The sequence below is a fragment of the Rhamphochromis longiceps genome, linkage group LG10 (assembly GCF_057381845.1).
Source record: "Rhamphochromis longiceps isolate RC_006_pf linkage group LG10, R_longiceps_female_GT1.1, whole genome shotgun sequence".
NCBI classification, from domain to species: Eukaryota; Metazoa; Chordata; class Actinopteri; order Cichliformes; family Cichlidae; genus Rhamphochromis; species Rhamphochromis longiceps.
In genome coordinates this window covers 1,849,859-1,870,214 of record NC_140566.1, presented here as the reverse complement: position 1 = coordinate 1,870,214, position 20,356 = coordinate 1,849,859, and the positions used below count along the sequence as shown (strand labels likewise).

At 44.0% G+C, this 20,356-nt stretch overlaps 1 protein-coding gene across 2 annotated transcripts in view; it reads right to left on the bottom strand.

The window, feature by feature from the left end:
- camkk1a (calcium/calmodulin-dependent protein kinase kinase 1, alpha a) overlaps nt 1–16,864 on the bottom strand; it is a 54,172-nt gene extending 37,308 nt beyond the window's left edge. The window contains exon 1 of one of the 2 annotated variants that reach the window (XM_085419821.1): nt 16,211–16,864. The gene's annotated coding sequence lies outside the window, so the exon portion shown is untranslated. The remainder of the gene's footprint in view (nt 1–16,210) is intronic. The other variant, XM_085419822.1, reaches the window with a different exon arrangement.
- Nucleotides 16,865–20,356: the final 3,492 nt, after the last annotated feature.

Sequence of the window (20,356 nt, the reverse complement as noted above, 5' to 3'; positions counted from 1 at the left end):
CAGCAAACAGAAAATAGCTCCCCAGTACACCCAGCTCAGGTTTTGTTCTGCGCCTAGCCCGGCCATCGAAGCTAAAGGGCACGTAGCCGTCAAACACCATCTATGAACAGCAGGAATCAAGAGTGCTTTCATCCTAAATGGACCACCTGGGTCTGTATGTGTGCTGTGAAAAGACACAGTATGAGGAAGTCACATCTGAGGTGTTGAGTAAATGGGCCGTGTAATGCTATTCCTGAAGTGTGTCAGGAAGGTAGAAGCTTCATAGTCAAAAATAACACCGTGTTCCAGTTTGTCCAGGTGTGTCTTACTGGTTCCTGTCATCCCACTGCCAGGTCTCAGTTTCAGCCGCTCAGCACTAACGCATAAATTAGCGGGATGGCAGCATCACTTTGTTGGTTCATCACTTTGGTTCAGACCCTGTGGTCTTTTTTACCACGGGACTGATGCGGCGCTTTTGCATCAAATAGAAGCTATTAGCTACCGAGCTGACAGTGCTAACGTCTATTCAATGCAGCTTTATTTACAAAACACCAGGTGCTTTATATTGTAAGGTACCCAACCACCATATGACCCCTATGAGCAGCACTTTGGCGACAGTGGGAAGGAAAAACTCCCTTTTAACAGGAAGAAACCTCCGGCAGAACCAGGCTCAGGGAGGGGCGGGGCCATCTGCTGTGATTGGTTGGGGTGAGAGAAGGAAGACAGGATGAAGACATGCTGTGGAAAGACAGTTGTGCACATACAAGACTTGTTTAAATTTCAGAGATGTTACACTAGTTCATTTCCTGTTTGTCAGGGTTTGCGACACGCGTCCTAAAGCAGTTTTAGCTACTGCAGCAACCTGAGGGCTTGATGACACGTCAGCACGACGTGACCACACGAACATCATTCACAGGTAATGGGATTAGTTTTTGAATGCCTTATTCCATCTTTATACTCCGGGGATTGGAAAGCATCCTTAACTAACCTGCTAATTCATCACAATTCAGGGAAAGTGAGACGACCGCAGCCGGTCTCCAAAGAAAACAACCCGACCGGAACATTTTGGGAGTCATGTTTGGGAAAGTAATTTTTCCCTGCAGCACCAGTACAGTACACTGGATCCTAGGGACCCCCTACGTGGACTCCTCTGTAACAGTCACTATTCATGCAAAAGTATGAATGTCAATGACGTCTATATCGATTTAGCATGTGTCAGGACCACTTTGCACATTAGAATTTACCCTCTTCTATTTGCATATTTCCAATGCTGATTATTCATGCTATGTAAATTGCAAGTACTGGATAAGAAAAAACAACCTTTAAACTGGCAGCAGAGATGGGAGACGCATTGTGTGCCTCCTGACTCATTTGAGAAAAACAAAAAGGATCTGTCATATTTTGCTTATTTCTTATCGCAGCCAGTGATTATGTGTCTCTTGAAACGGGTTCTTTCCACTGCAGCAGCATTCAACACGCTGCATGTGTGAGCCTGGCAGAAGTGGGAGGCAGAGGAGAAGCAGTGGTCTGGTTATTCATTTTAGCTGCACTGCGACTTATTTGTTCACAGAGGCAGGTAACCGCACATTTCCGTAACGCAGGACAATATGCTGTTAGGTTTAATATTTCCTCTCATTCATCTCAACAGATAAATGCTTAAGAGGACAGGTTCTCCTCTTCACAGCACAGCTGTGAGACGCTGTGACTGCCACACTGACAGGTCAAGGTTCCTACATATTATTTAATTTTTTCAATTTCATCTTTCTGAATATTGCAAATTCTTTCTCTCTGGTACAAGAAAATCCGATCTCTCCTGCATGATCAAGCCACAAAGACGGACACAGCTAAAGTTGAACCCCAGGAAGCAAACGAGACATGTCTATATACTGCAGGTATAGAGTTACTGTAAGATGTGGGGAAGAAGAATGACATATCTGGTTCTGCTGCATCAGTTTCTATTGTTTTAATACTGAGAGCAACAATGTAGGAACGACATGCTGAAAATTCTCCTTCAAAGCGTGATGTCACAAAGCGGCGTGGACACTGTCCAGTCCAAATAAAGAAATTCAGGCCGATCTCTTTGGTCATGGCTTCAAAACTTTGTCTTTTGTTGCTTAGCGCAAGAGCTTCACAGCTGGCCGCAGTGCTCAAAGACAGCCTGGGACCAGATTCTGACCAGAAGTTTTGGATCAGCATCTCCCAACCAATAGGAATGCACCATGAAATGAGGTACTGATTACCACTAAACCAGCTATTATTGTGAAAACTGTGCAAAGCGTGCAGTTTGTAAATCCTTCAGTAAAGAAAGTCAAACTGCAGCAGCGACTCTGATGACGTCGCAGAGCTCACATCGTGAACAAGCCGAGCATGGAAACGATGCATGTAGGAGCGTGCATGCAGCACAGCCGATGCAAACCTGTTTGCTAGAGTCAGGTTTCAGTTTGTTGTAATAAAATACTCCCGTTAGTGAAATTTCAGCATGTAGGTGATTTCAAGGGTGGGAAAAGATTTAGAAATGGAGCCTTTGATTTTTGTTTGGCACAGCTGAAGTCTGCTGCAAGCCACAGAGAGGTGGTTGATTTCTGCTACTAAGGGCTGGACGGATGATTGTTTCCAGTGTAACGTTTGTCAAATCTCACTGTGCATGTAAACATGGCAGCTTGTTAACAGTTACAGGGTCGTTCCATCTCAAATCATTCGTTTTCTTCAGTTTACATAAAAATGTTACGTCCAGCGTTTGGACGTATATAAGGTCAAATACTCTTCTGTCAGCATCCAGTTTCCTGTTACGTGTACTATATTTAAATTTCACAATGTCGAACATGTTTTAAAATGAAATTCTTCATCAGAAAAATGAAGAAAAACTACATTGACATTACAGTTTCCTAATCATAATAGTTTAATTATAGAAAATGTTAATAATTTCATATATACAGCAACATGAAAACAACATGTGTACCATGTTCTGCAGAGATCAATGCTTTCATTCAAAGCTCTGCTGCAGATGCAAATGTTAATGTTTAAAGCTCAAACAGTATCTTTGTCATCAGGTAAACAATTATAGGAAAAACAGACAGAAACCAGAAAGAAGCTTGAGATCCTCTGCAAAGGTTTTAAAGCCTTCTTTCATTTCAGTTTAGACTGAAAGCAGCTTCAGCAGAGCCAGTTACAGCAGGAAGGAGACGGCTGAACAAATGAATCCATTTGGCTTCCATTAGCAAACCACTTTCACCCTTAACCTGCCTTCAATTTGTCTCCTGTGCCATTCGTGTAGACGGCAAACACAGACATCAAGGCCAAAGTCAAAATAAAATCCTGCATTCAAAGAAAGAGAAGACAGCGTGTGGAGCAAACTAAGGCATCCAAGGAGCTGCTCACATGTTGTTTTTCATGTACTGGGTCTGCTATTTCCCCCTCTTTACCTCATCTGAGGTCTCTGTGGAGTGCAGGGACACAGCATGGTCCCTGTCCAGCAGGCTGCTTTCTGAAAAACACACTTTTACACATACAGTAGAACTCACAATATACAAGAAGACAGTGAGAACAGGGGCCATGGCTCGGGTTTCAAGTCTCGGAGCACTGATCGATCACTCTGTTCTACAGTAAAACCTCGGTTAACACGTCAGGATAAAACGCAAATGTAACTGGGGGACAATCTTTCAATCTTTTTCGCCTTGTTTGGCATTTGCATCACTCATTAACGGCTTGATTTTACGCGCACCGCTGTGTTTGCTGCGTCCATGCGGTGGTATGGTGAGAAACAAAGAGCACATACAGTAATGATGGAACATAAAGTGTAACTGCAAGCCTGCAACATAACAAGAGGAAGCAAAACTAGATGGAAGCAACAGTTTTTAACATGACCGGGGACGGCTCGCTGTTGGAGCCTCCAATGGACATTAAAGGGACGGCAGTGTGCTGTTGGAGTTAAGCCAATATAAATATATATATAAGCATCTGTATAGGCTGGTGCACTGAGACCGAGTAACACAGTCTGCAGCAGGCTTGTAGCACAAAGCTCATTTAGCAAGCTTTAGCATGACTAAGCACGACTGTGGCCGTGACTTGTGGGCTGACTAAGATATTATTTATCTTTGGTCAACACAGTTCTTTCTGTTGCAGCGCAGCAAACACGTTCTCTTTGCTGCAGCAGTTTTGTGCTCCTGCTGTGGCCTCGGGACTGGAACTGGCTGTAACTAAACTAACAACAAAGTCGGTTCTCTGATTAGAACAATTGAAACGGGCTTTGGCTTATCTCAGACTGTGAATTACAAGTTGACTCTTTGAACTTTGGTGCCTCCTGCGCTCACAGAGCTGAGAGCAGCGTGCACATCAGACTGCTGCATCTTTGTATATGCTGCTGCTTTGGATCCTGCTACATGCTATTAGCATCTGGTCCTAATCAAAGTTGAGATCAGTGCTAGGAGGAGCGTTACACTGAGCTCATTGTCAACGTTCACACCATTAAAAAGCATTCAGAGCTGATTAAAAGACAAATGTCAGTAATAACTGGGTGTCTAATTAAAAGGGCACTGAAATCAAATTAACTTCATTTGTAAAATGAAATCACTAAATGGACAATTTGAGCACATTAGTGTCACAGTTAGCCATCAGTGCCAAGCTGCTGACATAAATATCATGAAGACCACGCCTGTGGCAAGATTTTGTCTTAATTTGTGACCAATTTAGTGTTGAGTCAATTTCAAACAGCAACAATGTTGTGCTCCTCATCCAGGACTGGGAACAGTGAGCGGGAAGAAACTGACTTTATGTGGTTCGGTCGTAAGAAAATCTCTATTAGTACCATTATTTTACTCAGTGAGAATCTTGTTACAAGAAAACACATTTTTACTCCAGGGTTTTAACTGCCACGAGGCCTTATCCCATGTTTAATAGAAGGCCGCAATAAGTACAAATCAATACATTCATCTACTTAACATCAAATGAGTACAACTCATATTACACTAAAGAGGTTCTTCCCTTGCTGCTCTACTATCCATGAGCCTACAGGCTGATCAGGTATTCTCCTGTCACATTTCATCTGCCTCAAATGAAGGACGGGTGGATAACATCAACATCAACATATCACCCTATTAGAGCACTTCGCTCTCGCTCTGCAGGCCTACTTGTTGTTCCTAGAGTATTTAAAAGTAGAATGGGAGGCAGAGCCTTCAGTTTTCAGGCCCCTCTTCTGTGGAACCAGCTTCCAGTTTGGATTCAGGAGACAGACACTATCTCTACTTTAAGATTAGGCTTCAAACTTTCCTTTCTCCTAAAGGCTGCTGGGGGATTCCCATGATGCACTGGGTGTTTCTTCTTCACTCACTGTGTTAACAGACCTCTCTGCATTGAATCATATCTGTTATTAACCTCTGTCTCTCTTCCACAGCATGTCTTTATCCTGTCTTCCTTCTCTCACCCCAACCGGTCACAGCAGATGGCCCCGCCCCTCCCTGAGCCTGGTTCTGCTGGAGGTTTCTTCCTGTTAAAAGGGAGTTTTTCCTTCCCACTGTCGCCAAAGTGCTTGCTCATAGGGGGTCATATGATTGTTGGGTTTTTCTCTGTATGTATTGTTGTCCCTTACAATATAAAGCACCCTGAGGTCTCTGGCTGGTGAACTGGCTGCTACTGATGAATCTTTGAGCAAGCCTATGGCACAGTGTGGATTTTACATAGTTTCTGTGTCTACACGCGCACACACACACACACGCGCGCGCGCACACACACACACACACACACACACACACACACACACACACACACACACTTTGTTTTTTGAAAAAGCATTAGGGGATACTTTGGTTGCTCTCTAAACAAAAGGAATTTGGCTTTTTTGGCTTTTCCCATGTTCCACTTTTTGTGCAACTAGAGGTTGGTGGTGACAGTCTAATCATCGGAACTGATCTGCATCAACTGACACTGCAGCAGCTTAAGGGCCTCTGGAAACAGCAAGAGTACTTTGTAGTCAGCCAACAACTGGGGGAACATTTAAGGGATATTCTCATCTCTATGACTGATGAATGTATTTGATGTCAAACACGACTTATTCTTGGGGGACAACAGCTAATGATGACAGTTTCCTACACGTCTCAGAGTCAGCAGTACTCTGCAAACCACAGCTCCAAATGCTGCAATGAGCCACCCCACTCCCCCCTGAGAAACTGTGACCTGATGAAAACTTCAATGATTACAGTTTGTAAATAAAAAAATAAAGTGTACATTTAGGCATGAATTAAAACCAGTGAAAGCACCAAAGGGCTGTGAGGTTTGTGTGTGGGGACTGAAATTGTTCAGTATGTAGATGAAAAAACATGATGGGAAAATGACAAAAAATAAACAAACATCATCTATAGGATGTAACTTATTACACAAAACAAAGACCTTTGAGACCACGTCCTCCCAAACAAAGACTCACAGGTTCATATTTCTGATATCCAGTTCAGCACAGGAAGTTCAGATGTGTGAACTAAAGTCACAGACTCGAGCTGCACACAGGTGCTGACACTTGCTGCACACTTTGCAGTGTGTTTGCCCGGCACAGACTAATCCCCGGAACTCTTTCATTCAATCCACAGGATTATCTGGCACCTGTACGAGACACAATTAGCTGGAACCATAAACCTGTTAAACACGTTCTTGTCCACCCATGCGATGGGCAGGAAGCTCCGCCCCTGGGATCCACGGGCGACGATCAATGTGAGTGGACAGAAATACACCGGGGGACAGTCCCAAACAAATCCAGGACACCCTCTCCAGTGTTGGTTACCTCAGGCATTATAAGTCCAGGATTACACGGGATATGAAACTCCAAACAGGGAAGTTGGATGAGCCAATTATTTCTCCTGTGCTCACACTCATGAGTCGGCACCCTGCAACAAGCCTGACCTTCCTGGAATCTTGAAAATGTTACCCGACAGGGGTTTCTCTAATAAGGACAGACGGGAATGGGACCACCCCGCCCTCCTGATCTGCAGAGTTGTGTTGTAGAGGACTTTTCAGGTGAGGCCGGCTCCACCCTCTGTCCTCGTGACACTGCTCAGGCTGACCAGTGGCACAACCTACGAGCTGGTGACCTACTTTTAGAAAGCGTTAGCACAGGCTTGAGTCCAGCGGAGACGGCAGGTTAATACAGAAGACAAACCGAGTGTTATCCATCTCTTGCAGACTCTTAAAATTCCCACTTACGGCTCTCAAGAGGATCCTGGTAATCTGTGATGATTTGAACCCGCAGAGGATTAATGTGTTGCTGCAGAATGAGAAGCCATCCATCCTTCCCATTGAGAGTGATACACTAAATCCCCCAAAGAGCCACAATATCCCGGTGATCTCTATCCATTCTCATTGCTGCTGGAACCCTGTGGTCAGGTGGAAGGGACGCTGCTGTGTCAGCTCTGATGCACAGTGGCTGGTGAGGCTGCAGCTTACAGTCAATAACGCATAAGACATGAGCAAGAGATAACCTAAATTCAGAAGTGTATATTGCCACCTCTGCCTGATATGCTTTTACTCCTTCACCTGCTGCTAAAACGGCTTCAGACCATTCAAGTCATGGACTGCTACAGCCTGGAAGGACCCGAACCCAAATCCCCAGTGCCAGGACGATCACAGGAAAACCCTTCCTGACAGCAGGTCGGCTGTTTCGGGGACAGCAGTGATCATATGACCTGTATCACTATGAGATAATCAGCAGTTACAATATACGACAACGTTATTCACTTACTTTTATCAGTTTATGCACTCTGTAATACAATGTTAGACTGCCCAACAGCAATGTCCAGCAAGACTAGCAGCAGTATGTCTGAAAGTAAGAAAGGTTTCTGTTCACAAGTTTATTTTGTTTTCCCAAAAAATTCAGGAAGCTTGTAAATGAATTATGCAACGTGTAAATACGTCTATTAGGTGGATGCAAAGCAAACTCACAAGAATCGTAGTTTCTGGGTTACAAAGCTTTTAATAAAATAAATCATCGAGTTAACCTCGAAGACCACATTTGAATGGATTCTTAACACGAGCCCACTCTGCACCATTGTAACAGGAATCATTCAACATTTTTAAGCTTTCGTGTTTGCAGACAGAATGTCACACACACACACACGCAGGTGAAAAGGAAACTGTTAGTCCACGTTTAACCAAAGTCAGGGAAGGGAGACTCGCATGCACCGACACGCACACTTGGTTGGACAGGCTACCAAAACAACACAAAAGCTGAAATTAGAAACACAATAAACACAAACAAAATGCTATTTGATTCTCAGCTAATAAAACTTTGCTGGATGTTTTCGTAGACTTACATGATGTCAGTCTGGCCGTGTCTGGCTACGCTGCTAGCAAGGCCAAAAATGTGCATTAAAATGATGACAGTAATCTGATTCACCCACAACTACAGGCTCCTGTTCCCTTAGAGCAAAGCATATATCTAGACGCTGACATTTCCATTTGGCAGAAAGGTTATCGTGCTTGTGCTGTGAATGGCTGTCAGGTGTGTAAATTTCATATGCGGCAGCCTGTAAGAGGTCTTGTGCAGGCTTGATGTTCTGAGATGAGACAGCGGCGCATTAAGTGAAGACAGTGTTCTCCTTACACGGCACACGGTCGCATCGATACGGTTTCACGCGCACGTGTGTCTTTACGGTCTAATGAGCATGACAGTGTGAACGGGTGGAGATTACAGGCGTCTCAGTGACAACATGACTTAACGTTCATGGCCTCCAACTGTGGATAATGATCTAATAAATGCAATTAGCTGCACATTACACTTGACATGTAACGGAGAGTAACGGTCGTTCCAGCCTGTGACCAGGTTTGGCTTTCTCTGCCAATAAGCTCCTTTGTGAAATGCATTTCAGAGAATTCTCGCTGGGGGAAAAAAGACATTTTTCCAAGCTTATATGGCCTTCACAGGATTGTAAGCATCGTAACAAAGGCAATTGTTCAGCTGTTATCTCTTTGGAACAGATTTCTTAATGTGCATTTGATGTGTGAAGAAAAAAAAGACGACCCCAGCTGGCCTGAAGATCCTTACAGGAACAAGTGGGTATGTTCTTTGTGTGGGGAAAGGTCACAGGCAGAGGCCTGCGACGGCAGCGCCACGAGCAAGCTGCTGATATCAGACAGGAAGCAAATGTTTAGCCCTCGATGACTTAATCATGGCGCGCCCAGAGAGGGTCTTTACAACATTTTTCAGTCTTTGTGGAAAACTGGCAGATAACACACATTATTTAAAAGACAAGAAATGACAAATCAAAGTCACCAAAGACACAGTTGTATGGTATGAACTCGAAACCTAGAAGAACCATCTGCAACGATTTCAACAATGAATCCTTTAAGTGGTAGTTTTGGGCAAACATACCTGAAGTGTTTCAGCTTCATATCTTTATAAACTGAATCTGTCAGCAGGTTACAGCTGCCACTGAAACACACACAGCCACTGTAATTAGGAAACCTCGCAGTGGAAAAAAGGAACTGGCAATATACATAAAAACAACATTTTAGAAGACTTTCTTTTTTACATTTGCTGATGGCAATCAGTGATGACTCCATCGTGCCAGCCACATCCTTCATCCCACTGATATCAGAGCCAGTTTATTCTCGAGAAATGTAAGAAACCCTATGGGTTGTAAGCCTTTCTCTTCCTTTTTAAGTAACGTTAGCAGCAGCATTGAAAAGTCTGCTATTCTCTACCCTTATGCCAGCTACAAAGAGAAATTTTGATGCAGTAGTCTGGAGAGAGGAGCTGAGGTTGGTCAATTCTCTGCAACTCTCACAAAAATAGGCTTCCCTCTGCCGGTGTCAGCTGGCCCAGGGTTACATGCTGCTCCTCCTCCAGGTTTTCATCAAAAGATTACCAGCTCTTTCATGTAGGTCCATCGTTCCTGCAGAATTATATTTATACAGCAGTACAGCAAAAGCACCAGAGCAGGAAAAAGTAGAGAGCATCATATAGAGAAGTTGAAGAGCAGCGTACTGTCAGAGGAGATCTTAAGCTGCCTTGTTAGAACTCGGCTGAAATCACAACTGTGATGGCCATGGGAATCGATTCCTCCACCTGCAATGCCCCCACCTCCACTGCTGTCTGCACAGATAATTTACAGCAGCAGGAAAGGTGTATACTTCTTCTGTAATGTGTTCATTTGTGATTTTGATGTTGTCATGCTGTGAGATACATTACAATATTTTCCACACTATAAGACGCACTTAAAATCCTTTATTTTTCTCAAAAATCGTCAGTGCGCCTTATGTGTGAATTCTGGTTGTGCTCACTGACCTCGAACCGGTTTTATGTGCTACACGGCGCTCAAAGATCTGACAAAAATGTTTTAGTACGACTTTGCTAAGCTATGAAGCCGCACCGCGTGATGGATTGTTGGAACATCACGGCTGTAGTCAGGAGCCTCGCAGAGGAATCTGGGTCCTAAACTCAGTCTGTTTCAGGTCCCAAAGTCAAACGAACACTGCAGCATCACTGAGAGTTAAAAACTGTCTAAATCCTTTCATCTTTAATAAAATCATCAGTGTTGCTGCTTTACCAGGTGTAACAATTAAGTTTAACATCCAGGCATCCATGAAAACAGGATTTATTACACTTAACAGAGTTGGAAGTTAGCAGGAAGTTAGCTCGCTAGCTTCCACCTAAACATGATATAGCATGTTCTGACTGAGAGGTTTCTGAAACAAATTCAAACGTACAGCTCTGCTATCACTTCCAACATAAATGAAGACAGGAAACTAAACAGCAGTGACGTTTGTAGGGTTACTGAAGTTGGGCTAGCTGGTATATAATGATGTGCTACGTGATCGCTAGCGACACAGCTATGTTAGCATAAACACAGTGAAGCTGGAGGATGAACGCTAACTTTTTTTCCACTCGATAAAAGTTAACGTGAAGGTTCCCGATGGTTAGAGACAAATGCAATCGCATGGCAGGATGCTGTAAACCATAGGTGTCAAACTCTGGCCCGCAGCCTAATTACATTTGGCCCCTGCAAAACGTATTTGAGTCCATAAGGAAAGATTCATTCTTATATCTGGAGGAAGATTTTTTTTTCAATAAATATTAATGTTAGCCCGCGACTTTGTTCCAGTTTTGAATTTTGGCCCACTGTGTATTTGAGTTTGACACCCCTGCTGTAAACGGACCAAACTTCAGTCAGGAGAACAACTGAGATAATCCATCCACAATACGAGGTTAGTCATTCATATACTGCAACAACATGGGAATAGAGCAGCTGCAGAGGATTCAGCATTAATGAATCAATGGTACAGAAGTGGAGGAAGCAAGAAGAATGAGTTGAGGAAAGTTTGACTTATCTGACTGTTTGGTTTTGTTTAATGCGCCTTATGGTCCGAAAAATACGGTAACTGTAAACCAAGTACTGCATCTTGGTGGAAGGGAGAATTACAGTATACAATTTATCTCACGGTGGATATGAATGTCTGAACCAAACTTCTGTGCAACCGTCGATTAGCAAACACTCGAATCCTCAGCAAGGCAGGAATAATTAAAGGAATGAATACAGCCCAGTCTTCACTGGTGTGGTGGACGGACTGACTGACATTGCTATCCCACGAGCCACAGTGATAGCATGACCAGAAGCATGTGCAAATGACACTATTACTTAATTTGAAAGATTGAAAATCAGATTACAGTTACTACACATTGGGACCGTGTATCTTAATATACTGTGCTATCGCTAATGATCAGGGACTGCAAAGCAGGCACTTCCATCTATATCGACATGGAACCAATCCATTTATTTAGGAGCTGAAGCATGCCAAACACCCCCTGTTTAGTGCAAAACATACCTGGTCCCAAGTCCACCCATGTATCACTTGAAAATTGATGTAAACAAAGACAATACCATCTGTTTAAGCCCGTCTCATTACTACTACATGTTTCACATAGCTGCCACATGTAGGTTGGGTGACAGAACCTTCTGCCAGTGTGTGGGCATTCACTTGAAATAACTTGAGATATGCATTAACTATTTTTATCTTTGTACCATTTCACTTTAAACGAGTATCTCCCTGTGTACTGTCAGGCCCTCTTTAAGGAAATGAAGTGAGCTAAAAATATGGAACAGGTGGTGAGTGCTCAGAGCAGGTAAGGCTAAACCCAAAGGTGTTCGCTGTGACCAGTGCTGCAGAGGGAAAGCCGATGTCGGGGTTTGCAGGGGAGTTTTCAGCATAGATCAGCGTCTCCAGAGGGCAGGCACACACTCAACCACACATTTATTTCAGTTAGCTCCCCGGCCCTGGGACCGTGCGAGAGAACGACGTTAGCAGGACATGAATACAGACACAACTTACAGGGATTTAAGAGCTACTTGTGTTATTTTTCTAGGAAACAAATTTATTGCATTGCTGTCATACTGCCAGTCTGACAACAACGTGTCTTTCTAAGAGTACTACTATATCGAACCGTATGGATTTCTGTAAAATCACAATGTGGTTACGCAGCCAAAGCTTCAGGAAAGCCACAGAAACATACTAATCAATACTTTAATTTTGGCCGTCTTAAGATGTGCCGCTGTCTCTCATACACAGACTAATGAGAACGAGCGAGAAGTGCAAGTGGGGTGGAGTACAGGCTAGCACTTGGATGAGGTTAACTGAGAGATCTGAGGACCCCCGGAGTCCTTACTGATCGTGCTTTGAATGATAAAGGCCAATATGCAGATATAGCTGCGTGCCAGGTGCAGAATGAACTAATGAGGATTCACTTTCTACACCTCTCGCCTCTAAAAAGTAAAATAACACAACTTGCTACCTGCACCTAAAGTTTCACAATTATCTTTCTGTTAGGTTGGCTGACATTTAAAATGTCATCTGGAGGATAAAGCAAAAAAAAGGGGGGGGGGGGGGGGGTGTCTCTTTACCTCACCCACCCTTTTATTCAGTGTTAGCTGTGTTTGGTTCTCTGACTGACTCTGTGCAGACCATCATGATCTGAGCAGCCCAGCTCGGCACACAAGAATGTAGCTCAGGCTGCCTGTAAGTTTGTGCTTGATGTCATCATTCACTGATTTTGAGCACTTATCCTAAATATGGAGATTCCTCGTTTTTAATCTAATTAGTTTGTGTGACAAACTGCAAACCCAGCAAGTACCAAGCTGTGGGCTGGAGCTACTCTGTTTTAGCATATAAAGATGCATATGGAACGATTTGTTTTTCAATATGATTGAATACTTCAATTTGACCAAACCAAACAATACTGCAGCATACACAGTTAGGTATAGAGAGTAAAAGTAAAGATGTTTTTCACTGCTAGTTTAGCCTAAACATGGAGTCTGAGAGCACTGACTTACTTTTTGTGGAGGAACTGCAGTCATTAGTGTTTCCATGTTGGCTTCATTGTTCAGACTTGTAAGTTGAATCTTCAATATATGAATTAGCAGGATATAGACCACGCCCTGCGTTGTACCGCGCTGATAAGTGACCAATATCCAGAAAGCACCATCAACAGGAACAGGAAACAATACATAAAACAGAGCGGGACACAGACTCGTCTTAACCTGCTTTAACTCGGTCATCTCAGCCCTGTTGGAGAGCTCACCTGTTACAATTACTTCATGCGTCTATTCATCCTACACCGCTAGAGTCGTTCTGACAGAGTGAAACTCTGCAACATTACACCGGGAGCTTCTACAAAGGAGGCAGAATCACTACAGCGAGTACAGCTGCTGCTCGCTCCTCACAGCTGTAACATGAAAGCCTGCGAGACATCAAATAAAGCGCTCTTTGGCGTGGATACAAATAGGCCTGAGCGTCACTCTCCAGACTGGAAAACACACTTGAGATGCACGTAATGAGTTGTCTTATATCTCTGGTGAGGAAGACTACTGTCACTATCTGTGACAGTATTTATACAGCTCCATCTCCTGCAAAATGACTCATTATGGCTGATGTCTCCTAAAAGACCCAACAACCCAAGAACAAAGGCTGTGTGTAACTGAACTTCTTCGTGTATTACATAGAGGCTTTATTTGAATATCAAAGCATCAAATCCCAAGAATAATGTCTCACCAGTCCAGGTCAAAGGTCAGGCACAGATTTCCAATTGGATCCAAATCTGTGAACCTTCATGGCTGACACACACAAACATGTAGAGGTGTAGCTCATCTCCACCTGATGATGATCACCGGGCTCTCTTACAGTGAGCAGCAGACACACCACCATGCAAACAAACAGAAAGGCCTTGATTTGATCAAACGATGCTACAGACACTTAATGACCACAAATGATCCAAAATGACGAGCTGCAGGGTCAAGTGGTCGTCATCTCCAACCAGCTGCGAGCAGTCACAGAGCGACGCAGAACGATGTTCAGGCCTTTATGTAAATCTTTTTAAGATTTATTTAAAACACTAATGGTAACACACACACACACACACACAAAAAATACATATTTCTTTCTCCTCCCAGCCTCATGCAAGTAATTTCCCAGAGGGGCTGAAGGAGCTGGGAGCTGTTGACATGTCCTCCTTTTTAGTCACTGAGCTGTGTCTCTGCTATGGTTCCAGTTTAAGCCATCGGCACCTTCAGTGGGGAAAAAAGCAGGGTGCAAGGAAAACCGAAGCAATCCATGCAAAAGCAAATAATGAAATAAGATCTTGTTTTAATCAAAGTATATCTGCAATATGCTTCTAAACAAACAACTCTTGGCAATGCATGGCTCATTTTTGGGCACATCACTTGACAAAGACCAAAATGCAGCCATCACCTGTGCACATGTTTTGTTCAAACTGGAGAACCATTTAAAAAGCTGTTTCCAGCTTCCATTCCTGGGATCCAGTGCAAAAAGTGCTGCATAGAAAAACAAACACTAAATAAGCCCAAAAGAGGGAAGCTGAGCTGCTCAGGAACCAAACTCGCAATACGTCAGCACCGCTGCAACAGAGCCTCCGGCCAGTTCAGCTGAAGTCACTTTAGTTACTGTGCCTGCGGGGATTCAAGTCATCATAGTGTCGACCAAGCCAAACAGAAACTGGTTTTCTCTGCGCTGAGTAAACACCATGCCTGACTAATTGTTTAGGCTGGGGTTAGGAAGGAAGTCAGAGACGACTCTGCAACTATTTGTGTGTCATTCAGCCACTCGCTGATTGTTTTTCCAAGGTGTACCACCGAATGAGTCTGTTCATTTGGAAGCTATCCTTCAAGCGACTTCAAAAATTCAGGTGCGTGCCTCAAAGCGTGAGAGCAAACAGTCCTTCTCCGGGCAAGCCGAGTGGCTCCCTGCTGTTAGGGATAAGATCTCAGAACAAGCCTTATGAGCTGGTACGACAGTCACACCGAGTGCAGGCAGGTCAAAATGAATGTGTCTAGAAAGCCCAGTCTCTGTGTAGCTCAAAGTTCCTCAGCTCTGGTTGAGTAGATGATTTCCCACCTCATAATTTGTCAATGCAAAGTGTTCTGCGCTCCAGTTGGAAGCTCCTTCAATCACACCCAACAAAACTGGGAGAAGTTTAACTCTGAGCTACAGGTGAGATTGAAATCTTTTAATGATCTTAAAATGAGATCTTCTGACAGTGGGGTCCTGTCTCATCCACGCAGACGTGCCCTGCTGAGCACCGTTCGTTGCAACTATATCATTAACCGCAGGACAAAGTTCACATTTAGTCAGCTTGTCCTTTCAATGACATTTGAATTCTAACATATGATCCTCGTATTTGAGAGGCTGCAAGCAGTGAAATTTAGTCCTTAAATTCCACAAATGAGGACTTCAAACTCACACGTGTTCATTTCGAGGATTCATCTTCTGCTGGCTCTCTAATCAATAAATAATTACAGCTTGTGGCTCACAGAGGGAAATCTGTGATCGCATGAGACATACCAGTGTGGAACTGGGCTAAAACCGGGCCCTCCACAGTAACCCTGGAATCTAAGTTTCTGGTTTGCACAGTTAGATTCTTGACAAACGTCGTGTGTCTGGTGCAAGGCCACATCATGTTCTGCCAGGTGCGTGACATAAATAAGCGGCACGTCACGCAACGTTGCGTTTCGGTGCAGCTTCCAGCTCGAGGGCGCAAAAGCGCTTAAAATTCAGTGCAACAAACTGCAGTGACCCACGCGAGCGATCCACTGAACATCATTAAAACACGGTCAGAAAGCACGTGCGGGGAGCTCCATCTGCATTGCACAACAACACCAGCGTACCTGTGTTACACCACGGCGACTGCCCTGAAACCCGACGGGAACACACCACGCGAGGATTTAGAGGAAAAAGTTTCACTTACCCACAAAACAGAAAAAGAGCGCTGGTGCGTGCTCGAGCCCCGGATTCAGAGGGTTGTCCCGTTCGGACGCGCGGTGCCTGTTCGAGTCGCTCTCTTCGCTGCCTTTTGTTCACAGACGGGCACCTCGTCGGGCTTCTGCGTGTGGCTGCTGACCCGAGGTGTGTCCCGTGTTTTGCACCATCGTTTCCGGAAAGCACGGGCGGACCAGCCTACACTCGCCTCGGTTTGTTTACAGTGCAGCCACAGAGTAGTGAAGACACCCCGCGGCAGATCGCGCACACAAACACACACGCAGCCCTGCAGCTGACTGCTGCTGCACCACTGCAATGGGAGCACAGCAGCAGCAAAGGGGCTGACCACAGACACTTTGACACACTCTGACTGCTGTGTAGCACGTCCACAGCACGCCGAGCGCCCCCCTAACTTTTTGTTATTCGACGAGGAATGAAAGCGCGGGTCCTAAGATCCGCCCTGTTCCCGCAGCGTGGCCAGTCGGTGCCGACGGCCGTGGAAAACTCCGATACTGGCGCTACTGGTCACTATTCACCTCACACAAAGCAGCCAGACTCCTGGCGTTATAGAATAAAGCGTCATGTGTGTCCCGGATTAGATCACCGGGTTTATAAGCACAGATGTGGAGCTGCCATAATCATCCATCCATCTAACACTGTGTGTACAGCAGTGTGATTAGCGCCTCTGCTGGCCATCCTGCTTCGTTTCCCCAGAAACAAAATTCAGGGAAGGTCTGACTCATTAGTGGAGATAAGAGAAGCAGTCGGTGAAACAGTCTAATTGCTGGCCCACATTTTCCACCGGATGCTGGTAAAACATCCAGCTCTTCTCATTTCTTTGGCTGATTCTATGAAATAAATGCCTCCCTATCACTAAGAGCACTTCAGTGAACAGCAGGTGATCAGCTGAAGGACTGGATGCTCTCAGGCTCTGTGTCCGGGTTTTTACCGGATGTTTTCCCCATTTCTTAAGGACGTGGCTTGCAGACACTGTTAAAGAGGGTTTTTTAAGGTTTGCCACTTCTTCTTTTTCTTCCTCTACTTGTCCAGTTTCCTCAACTAAAAAAAAAGACGCACTGCACACAGTGGTGAACTATGTCAAGTTTTCAGTTAATATAGGCTGACCAACCGTCCTCTTTCCCCCGGACATGTCCTCTTTTCACGTTCTGTCCGTGGGGATTTTCGAGACTGATAAAAATGTCCAGAGGACCCGTGTGTGACGTCATCCCCAAACTTGCTTTGTGGGCGCGTGCTCTGCGCTCACAGACAGCGCACAGGAACGCGCCAAATGATGTTTAAACGACCCCAAAGCGCAAGTCCTTCTTTCACTGCAAAAGAAATTTCCCTCCTAACGACCATAGCTGACATGGCCATCGGGCATACCGGTATAAACGGTATAAACAATGAAAGGTGGTGGATTGGCCAGATGCTCGCCGATGTATAAAAATAACTCAGAAATACTTTTCTTTATTCTCATTTAAAATGTTTCACTTTTGATAAATAATCATCTGAAAGTTTTTATCTGATGTAAAATGTATAGAAATCACACATATACCAACAAGACTGTACATCACTGTCACCACAGCGGGTTAGGGTTATGGCTTTCATACCTGGGGGGCCGGTCTCTAGTCAAAATGCCCGGAACGATTTTATGTTTCTTTAAGAAAGTTCTTCATGAGTGAGCCAAGTTTTCTCTTTTTTGGAAATCAAAATATGGCCGCCCTACGTTAATAGCTGTTAGAAATGATCTTGTTTATGCAAACATACTATTCGTGCCTGTTAACTGTGATGGTTGGCATTATCACTGGTTCATCCACTGAGTCTTACGCCTTTTGTACAATTCTGAAGTCAGTGTTAAGTGGATTAACAAACAACAGTAAGAACAACTGAAGAGCTTCAGCTCAGCATTAAAGAACTTACACGTCTGGCTCCTTGGAAGCAAAATATTAAAAAATGAGTTGGCTCAGTACCGCAATAGCATCGAATGGTCTCAAGGAGGTCAGGTGGCCAGTGGAAGAAGAGAGAGATGGTGTGTGATGTAGCACAATGCAGCTACCAGTAGGGAAATATTAGAAAGAAATAGTAAAATGCCATATGTGCATTTTATGTCCCATAAGATACTCCATATAATTGTTATGTAATGTCAAAAATAGTAGGGGTGAAGTATTAGTGCAGTAATAAAATCATTCCTAATATTTTGGTAAAAATTATATGGAGCATGTTATGAGGCATGAAATGTGCATCTGGCATAAGCACTCAGAGCCCAGCTGACCTTCCTGTTGAGACTCAAGGTGTTTAGAAAGCTTAGCATCACTGTGTAATACAGACTTTGAAAAGGTTTATTAAATGAAACACTTTGCAGTTGCTTCCTATGTGCACCCAGTGATCCTCCTAGTCACAGATAACGCCATAATCAATATATCTAATTATGTGCACTGCTGGCAGGGCAAAGCTCAGCCTTCCATCGAATTGGTATCAGGCCTTTTGCTGCAGTGGATCCATCATGTCCTCTAAGACACGTTTAAGCTGACGTAAGTCTTCATTTAATAGCAGTACTGGTAGGGAAATGCACAAGAGGGTTCAACTCAGCAGGAAACATTATTTTTGTGTTTGCTCGCGTTCATCTTTTTGTCGTTGTACCTCCAAAGGAAACACTAACAGGCAGCTTTTTTAGAGCATTTACAAACCAGGTCAGGTCCGACAAGGAACTAAACACAGCTGAAACTAATCAAGGACAGCAAGAAAGGGGGAAGTAAAACAAGGAACAAGACACAGGCGACGACTGCTAACAAAATAAAACAGGAAGTAACACAACAAAAGAAAACTAACATAGAGACAGGGACTTAACAAGAAGACACACGGGGGAGCAGGACAAAGTGAAACTCACGGAGTTAAAACAAAAACAGAAGCTAGACTGTAATACGTAGCAAAACTACACTGACAAAGTAACCATAAAGAAACCAGTCGAGAAATCTCTGCTACACAAAGAGAGTACACAGGAAACGCTTACAAAAACCCAGGATCCACGACACAGACTGCAGAAAACACAATTAAAAAATACATGACGTTAACAATTCTAAATAATCTTTAGTCCTGTCTTTGCAGTTGTGATGCAGATGTGCGCGTGGCTACAGTGCTGTGTGAACTTGAACCAGCAGGACTTTATCGTAAACCTGTCACACATCTGCTGTTGGTGATATCAAACGAGTACGCTCCACAGCAAAGAGGAACATTTCTGGATGGCTTATGAATTAATATGTTTAAGTCTAATGCCAAATACTGCACATACTGTGTGCCATATGCGTGCCGTACACCCTATATTACAGTCAAAGAGTCTGAATGTAAGAACATCTGTTTTTGAAGAACCTTTGATTACATGATCATAAAAGAGCTGTGGTGAGTGTCAGCGTGCCTGAGCTCACGGAGCTGGATTGGAGCATGGAATAAACAACATTTACACCTTTCTCCTTCTTAAAAAGCCCAGAGTGATGACACACGTATTTAAAAGACAAAGTGAAACTTTTGCACATCCGTCATTCAAGCGAGACATCAAAGTGGTGTAGCACAAAGTCAAACACACGTTTGAGGAGGACTTTAAATATTTATTATCTCAGTCGAGACACCTCGCTCAGGCTGAAACGTGTCAGTCTGATGAATGGATGTTTAGTTTACTGCAGTCTGCAGTAGGAATCTGTGTGACGTAGTTTGGCATCAGGAGGTGCGATTTCAAACAAGTGCTGGCGCCAACTTCACACTTTCATTTCATATCATCACTAAAATTCTTCATGAAGACACTCCATCAGGCAGCTTAAAGTCAGCTGTTTCTGCTAACTACCTACTAATAGATGAACACACAGTACAAACATCACCTCTGTGTTTGTCTTCACACATCACCAGATGTGTCCGAGTTGTGTGACAGCAGCGATGGAAGACGCTGCACGCCGTCATGGCTGACTACAGTCTCACGAGATGTGCACGGCACAATTAATGATTGTGATTTAAACATCTGCAGCAAGCATGAAGATGGATCACAGCAGATTAACAACATGCAGGCCCGGGTGGATGCGAGTCATTCTTTGGGATCGCAATCCTCATGATGGACTTTCTGGGCGTATCCCATCTCTCTCCAGTGTCA